This window comes from Carassius auratus, unplaced genomic scaffold (genome assembly GCF_003368295.1).
Source record: "Carassius auratus strain Wakin unplaced genomic scaffold, ASM336829v1 scaf_tig00215163, whole genome shotgun sequence".
In the NCBI taxonomy this organism is placed as follows: domain Eukaryota; kingdom Metazoa; phylum Chordata; class Actinopteri; order Cypriniformes; family Cyprinidae; genus Carassius; species Carassius auratus.
In genome coordinates, this window is record NW_020527959.1 from 3,973 (window position 1) to 12,091 (window position 8,119).

Below are 8,119 nucleotides of genomic sequence, written 5' to 3' on the forward strand. Positions count from 1 at the left end.
GTGAAACAGCCAGAACTGACTCACACTGTGACTCTTTGTCGGAATTTAATGCTCTGTTGTTGGCATAGTCGCATGTCGGTGTTGCATCACAGGCTTTGAATGCCATTCTACTCACAAAGGAGAAAAGCCAAACAGAGCCAGAAAATAGTTTTTATAGGCAATCCGATTTAATTAGGCTGCATTTGATGATTTTCCATTAGCTCTAATGCAACTTTTAAAAGTCAAACAGGCCTTTTAAATGTTTCAGACTGTTGTTTTGGTGAGATTTGAAGTCAAACATGTTCTGTGTGAGGATCAGCAATGTTTATATTGACATGATATTTGAGATAAGCATGTATGCTGATACGTTACTGTCGAATCTAAAGGAAGCTTGTCCAGGACCCATAACTATGATCATCCTGCAGAGCCGGTTTGACTCATAAATGACTGATGCGTGTTATTTCTTCTCACAGATCGCACAGAAATATGACCAACAGAAGGAGGAGGAGCTTCGTTTCTGGATCGAGGAGGTGACTGGCATGCCGATCGGAGACAGCTTTCAGAAAGGGCTCAAGGATGGCGTCATACTGTGCGAGTAAGTTGGTAAACATAAACATACATCTTGGCCATGTGGGCAAGGTTTCCCTGCTGAAAACAAAAACAGTTTTAACCATTCTAAGCTAGTTTGTTGGCCTTAGATTTTCTCCCAGGCTGGTCTGTTGGTAGGTTTGGATACATTTCAGCTGGTCAGACTGGGAGACCACTTGTCTGAACACTTAGACACCAGCTGTGCCAGGCTAAGAGACTATTCATGACACTATTAAAACATTGCTTGTTTGAACATCTTGGCTTGATATAAAGACACTGACTCAACTAATGGCAGAAAACCTGCATGGAAACAATCATTATTTTTGCAATTCCATTTGGTGATGCTAGTAAAACCGAAATTACATACTTCACTTTACTGTGTCCATAGACCATGCTTATATTTGTGATGCTTAGAAAACAGATTTGAAATCAATCCCTTTTTTTTTTATTCTTTTCAGATTGATAAACAAGCTTCAACCTGGATCAATAAAGAAAATAAACCATTCACAGTTAAACTGGCATAAGGTAAATATTTCAGAGACCCCAAAGTTATTTGTTTTCATCCAGATCAGCTCCTTTAAGAAGCAAGAAGTGGTTTATTTCCTTCCAATGCTTACAATACAATGCAGCTGAGAAAGATCGATGAAGCAGAAGCTGCTAACAACTGCATATGCCCCTTAGCATTAAAAACTCTGAAGTATCAGAACTCCTTATATGCTGTAAGAATAAATGGACCCATTCATGCACTCTTCGACTCATCCACCAACAACTAACTCTTTTATCTGAAAATGAGGTAACCAATGATGTTACGGAGAAACACAGCCTTACTGTTGTCATTGTTCCCTCAGCTAGAGAACCTTGGGAATTTCATCAAAGCCATTCTAGCCTACGGGCTGAAGCCCAATGACATCTTTGAAGCCAATGATCTTTTCGAAAACGGGAACATGACGCAAGTCCAGACCACACTTCTCGCTTTGGCCAGTATGGTACGTCTGCGAGTTTTTCAGTTATGCTAAACTTGAGTCTTATGTTGAATATTCTTTAAAGGGCTAATTCAAAGAAATAAAAATAAGATTTCCTTGAGTAAAATTATGACATTTGGTTGATTGTTTTTTTATTTTATTTTTAATATCTAAAATATTATTGACAGCTAAAATTTAGCAAAATTTGTCTTTCATTTTCCTACAGGCAAAGACAAAAGGCATGGAAACAAACATTGACATTGGTGTGAAATATGCAGATAAGCAGCAGAGACATTTTGATGAGAGAAGATGAAGGCTGGCCAGTGTGTCATTGGACTTCAGGTAGAAGACTCTCTTCCTGGAAGTTTATTTTTTGGGGGGCTTTTACATGGTTTTAGCTGACAGGACATTAGAAAGTGACAGGAAGCGTGGGGGTAGCTAGTTGGGAATAGGATTGGCAAAAGACTGCGAGTCTGCACTCAAACTCGGGTCAACTGGACGTGCAGTTGTATTATATGTCAGTGTGGTTGCCACTAGGCTATCAGTGCCAACATGAATATTATTTTTAAAGGAACCATGACCATTGTTTTACCTAATTTGTTTTGTGATGCGGTAAAAAGGGAAGACCCATTACAAATGAGTCATTTAGCTAATGCTTTTATCCAAAGCGACTGGAATAACCTCAGGTTAGGCAGCTGCTCAAATTCACCATTGTGATCAAGGATCACTCACTGTTAGGCTTGAACCTACAACCATTCAGCAAGTCTAGATCTAAACCCAACATCTACTCAACCAATATCAGTGTAGACCTGCCTCTGGGAATGGTTTCTAAAGATAAAGATTGATTGGAGGACCCGATTGATTGGAGAAAAGTGGAGATGCCTCATCTTCAGGAGTGTTTTTGATCCACTTTTGAGGTGTTTCTGACTCTCATTTCAGATGGGGACCAACAAATGTGCAAGCCAGGCTGGGATGACCGCCTATGGGACCAGGAGACACCCTTTACGACCCCAAGACGCAGACAGGAGAACCCTATGACCAGACCACCATTAGCCTGCAAAATGGGCACCAACAAAGGAGCCAGCCAGGTACACCCAAACACAGAATATATCAACAGTATCACACAAAAATGACATATTTACCATGTATTTGTCTCTCTCCAGGCTGGCATGTCTGCCCCAGGCACCAGGAGGGACATCTATGACCAGAAGGCAGCTCTGGAACCATTGGACAACTCCACCATTTCATTGCAAATGGGAACCAATAAGGTGGCCTCGCAGAAGGGCATGAGTGTGTACGGCTTGGGACGGCAAGTGTACGACCCCAAGTATTGCGCCACCCCAATGGAGCCCATAATCCACGCCAACGGCAGCCAAGGCACGGGGACGAATGGCTCAGAAATCAGTGATAGTGACTATCAGGCAGAATATCAAGAGGAAGAGTACCAGGGCGAATACCATGATGAGTACAGAGGGCACTACAACGACCAGGGCATCGACTACTAGAGAACGCTGCTGCGCTGTTAGTCAAAGCAGTATTAACATAATGTATATCATAAGAGCAAGTCTTTTGCAATGCCTTTTACATGTCACAGTTACCCTTTCCCTCCCAGCGCATGTGTTTGGGTAAACATTCGTGAGTGGTGATATCTCAAATCTATCATCTTAATGATGAAATTGATCTTTTATCATTTCTTTTATAAAGTGTTTTTATGAAGTATGGAGAACTGTTAAGAGAATTTTCTAATTTTTGCAGTACGATCCTTTGTTTTACACCCTACACCCTCTGAGTTCGCTACTTTTAAAGCTCGTTCGCCATTGAAATCCCGCTCTGCAGTTTGAAGACATTCCATCGTAAGTCATTCTTTTGAAGTAATTCCGTTTAGAATTCCAAATGCCTGGAAATGTTACAAGCTACAAATGTTAGCATTCAAAGATTAGCTGACTGGATGACCACAAACATTCCGCTATTGCTTAGTTTTTTTGTGCCATAATATTGGAAAATCTTTCCCATTGTATTTATTGCCCTGCTTTCGTTATAAATCCTCTGTCATATGGTTCTTTTATGAATAAATTCTATCTTATAAATAAACTTGGTTCTCCACGCATGTCTATTATTTTGACTTTCATTGCCTTTAAATTTAAATATAGCTGTTCAGTTATCTATACATTTGAACTGATTTCAGTTTTATTGGGATTAAATAACACATTTTCTCCTCTTTCTCCAAGTCAGTTAGGTTCTTTGCTGTTGTCCTGCTGAGGTGTGGTTTCTACAACGGCCCTGATTTTGCTATTGTTTTTCTTTTTAATCTTGCAACTTTTATGAGGGTGAATTGAAGTGGCACAGGGCTTCAGATGTGCTCTGACTCTGCCCAAGTATCACTGCGAAGCCATAAATCTTGTGTTTTTGAGGTTACCCTCAGAGGCAATTGGAAGCTGCTCCTTGTGTTGACAGGCCAGAGTTTCTGGAAACAGTTATATAACCACAAAAAGCAGTGAAAAAAGTATCTAAAGTAGAACAAGTCTGTGTTTGTGCACCAATTATTGGAACTATTGCATTTTGTGCATATGTATATGTTTTTTTTATTTTTATGAATTTCTAAAAAGCTCTTGTTTGTGTCCTGAAAAAAAAAGAAAAGAATTCATGCTCTGCATCTTCTCATACTAAACCTTCAATTAAGTCGATGAAATGCTACACTTGATTACTTTACAGTTCAGCCGACGTCCATGGAGGGATTTGGAACGAGCTGCACACCACTGAATTAAATTATGCTTCCCATGCCGTGACCTTTCTGCATTCTTATTGGCCACAGTATCAACCGAAACACGACGGAATGGTAAAAGTGTGGTGGGGCTCGTGATGGAACATTCCAGATGAATTGGACCCGTTTAAGTTGGTCTGAGGCTGCAGACTTGAATTAAGAGCAGTTGAGGATTTATACGTGCAGCAAATCACAATTTTTAGAGTTGCATGTTGCATTCTGGGTCATTCCGAGATATGTAACGTAATGCCACATGGCAAACATTATTCTGTTTCCATAGCGATTTGGGGCAATGGAAGGCCAACAATATGTTCGAATTCTAACAATGCGAAGTCACTGCAGTGGTTGCAGTCATAAATGAAGAACCGAGAGTCTACTAGTTAAAGTAACATGTTAGTGCTTAATCTGGGTGTCAGTGTACTCAGTCGAACTGTTATTGTGTAATTAAGCGGGGAGGACTACATACAACTATATCCATGCGTACAGGACAAGAAAGCAATGGCATTCACTCAAGTGCTGCCCCTGCCCCTCCTGACCGTGTTACTCCGGGATAATCAGCGCTTTGTGCTAGTTGTGGAATCTGAGACAAAACACAAGACCCAATTATAGAGAAGGTCCGAATAAAGGCAGTTACCACAGCAACCACAGAAAGCCTTTGGACAGGAACTTAACTGGTGTTGCAGCTTTTGTATGCTGCATCATGTTGCTAACTGTGCCACCCTGGTGCCAGTTGAGGGGCCTGGGGCCAAAACCATGTGCTTCAGAGAGGGTCATGAGGTAGTTAGCAGTGTTTGCTAAGGCAAGCATCACTATTATTACTGCTCGTAGAAACCCATAACACTAGTTTTCAACTTCAGCATGCAATTTAATCTGAGCTGTTTGTGCTACGGACATAAATTATACCTGAAATCATGCAGGATGTTGCTGAAAAGTGTGCTAATAGTTTTATTCACTATGTTAAAATAAGCAAAATGAATTTACATGTTTAAAAAAAAAAATAACCACCATAGCAAAAATCCAAAAACCATAGCAACAGGCTGGAAGAACACTCTGAAAACATTAAGAACACCTTAGCAATGCACTAAAAACCATTCAGAACACTTTAGCAATCACAAAGCAACCAATGTCCCTTTAAGGACTTTTTAAAGGATTCTATAGTCTTTGAAGTAACCATTCAGAACTCTTAAGCAAGGCTCTAGCAACTAACTAAAACCCAGCCCTACTCAAAACACAAGCATTGTGGCACCAAGTTTTTGCGAAAATACACTGGCCTCTCTGATTATAGAAGCCACCGAAACTGATGGAAAGCTCATTTATGAGCTTTGCTGAACCCCGTGCTTTAAAGAAATATAATAAAGGTGGTCAGCTGCATAGAGGCGTGTTGCAGACCCCCCACCAAAAAAAAAGAAAGAATAAGATATGTGTCTGGAGTTCATTAGCATGATTAGCCTGGATCCTCAGGCTGAACCTCACTCCATCTGGCCTGGAATGAATGGAGGGGTAAGAGGATGAAGAACAAAGATACTGTATACTGATCCACAGACAAACACGCTTCGAGGAATTGTGACTACTGCTCACTGTGAACTCATTCCTCGTTCGTGAGGTGAAGACTGAGAAGTGGGCTTTAATGAGAACCACAGATGGTTTCTAGCTGCTTTCCCAGTTGACATTTCCCTGGATACAAGCTGTAAGCATGTGTCCGGGACATCTGAGACTTCCTCACATGCCTGTGGATATTTTTTTTAGCAGAACGCTCTCATTCCCTGGCCGCTCGGTCTCTGAATTTCAGAACGAGGAGTTCAGTATCGATTCTTCTCCTTTCAAATCCAAAGCAGTGGCCTCTAGCCATCTCCATGTATCCCCCACATACTCAACTCTAAAAGGGAGGGATCTTTTCTCAGCGGAGAGGAGGAAAACCATGCTGTATGTTGAAATGCTATAGGTTTTCTTTATTAATTAAAAGGAGTTTCTGTTATACTACCTCCTGATAATCTAAAACAGTCAGATTTGATTTGGGAATCATATGCTATCTTCATTAAGCCCAAAGTAACTTATTGAGGCCCAGGAAGACAAAGATGCATTTACAGCAAGGTGAGAGCGTTTCTGGTTTCTGGGCTACCAATAACTCAATAAAACCATTCAGAACTCCTTGGCAATGCCCTAGAAACTTCTAGCAACTAGCTATCAGCTTCTGAACAATACAGCCCACATTTCACCAGCATGATGTGAACCCTCTCACATTTAGTCACCTTATAAAACAGAAGGTAAGACTTCCTCAGTTTTACAACCAATTAGTTATTAGTTGTTCTATTTACTGACGGAAAACAGCAACAGGCCTGAATTATAACCATCCCAGACTTCATCAGGGGCCACACAGTGGAAACCACACATGAGAAATGTTTCCTATTCAAAAAGGACTTGTAAATAAACATTGAATATTAAATACATATTTACAGAACCTTATTTTCACATAATAAAAGATAAGTGTGCCTTTTTATCCTTAGATTAAATCACTTAGCAGAAGTGTGTGATATAAATTCAGAATTGCAAGATATAAACTCACAATTCTGAGAAAAAAAAAGTCAGAATTATGAGATATAAATAAGTAATTGTAAGGAAAAGTCACAATTATGGTCTTTTTTTTTTATTCCACAGCAAAACAAATTAGAATTTTTTCTTGCCATTTCGAGTTTATATCTCGTAATTCTGTCTTTCTACTCGAGAATGTAAATTTCACAATTCTGACCTTTTTTTCAGAAAGTTTATAAAAAACGAGATGTAGGCTATACCTTGAAATTCAGAATTGCAAGAGAATTTGTTTTTATAATTGTATTGATATTGTTGTTGTTTTTATTCTGTGGCAAATAGGCTTCCATAGATATTTAATAAAATATCTTTAAGTCAACATGAAATTGAAATTGCCTATATTTATTCTCTAAACACACTTCCCCGGATCACATTGCATTCAATTCTTTGGTGCATATTATAAAAAATACAAATACAAAACTTTTCCATTAAGAAATATCTTTAATTAAAGGCTTTTTCAATAAAACCATTGCGACATGGAGTTGTTTGGAGAATAACTTTTTTTTTTTTTTAAAGCCACCAAAAGTAAAAAAAACAAAAAAAAGGTTTCCATTAATTTTAGATTTATAACAACACAGGAATTAATGGACCCGGGGATTATGACATGCTCTCAATTTCTATAAAAGTGCTCCAAGATGATTCGCCAACCAGTAAGGAATGTCCTCGTACGTCAAGAGAGAAGAATAGCACACATGTGAACAAAATCTGAGACAAAGTGGTAGAAAGGCACTCACTTTGGCAGTGAATCTGAAAAAAAAAAAAAAAAAAAAACAGCCCTTCCTACTGTATCTTTTTTTTGAGTGGCTGGCTGGCATCTTGCCACAATGTCCAGTCTGTTGCATGAGCCATTTTGAATGGCTTTGTTAAAGAAGAATTCGGCTGAGGAGCCCAGTCCTCACTGGTATAAATAATGCAAAGATTCTGGAATGTTACATAACCTTGCTATGAATGCATAAACCACCCTCTTTCTTTCACACATGAGTATTGTTTTGTTGTTTGTTTTTTTTCGGACTGCTGGTTTGGAGTGGAGTTGATCCAAACAGAGGGCTGTCTGTAACTTTCTCCTTGAAAGGAGGAATGTTTCTCTGTTCAAACAATCAAATTTTTTGCTTAGGTTGTCATGAATGAACAGAACTAGTTTTGATTAGTTTGTGATTCTTTTTTAAATACTATTAATCCGTAATTCATTTATAAATCTAAACCAATGTAACTAGTCCCATTCGTGTCAGTCAGTATGTAGACT

The 8,119-nt window shown here is 39.1% G+C and overlaps 1 pseudogene; it reads left to right on the top strand.

Moving 5' to 3' along the window:
- Window positions 1–407: 407 nt before the first annotated feature.
- On the top strand, window positions 408–3,556 carry LOC113093824 (calponin-3-like; annotated as a pseudogene).
- Window positions 3,557–8,119: the final 4,563 nt, after the last annotated feature.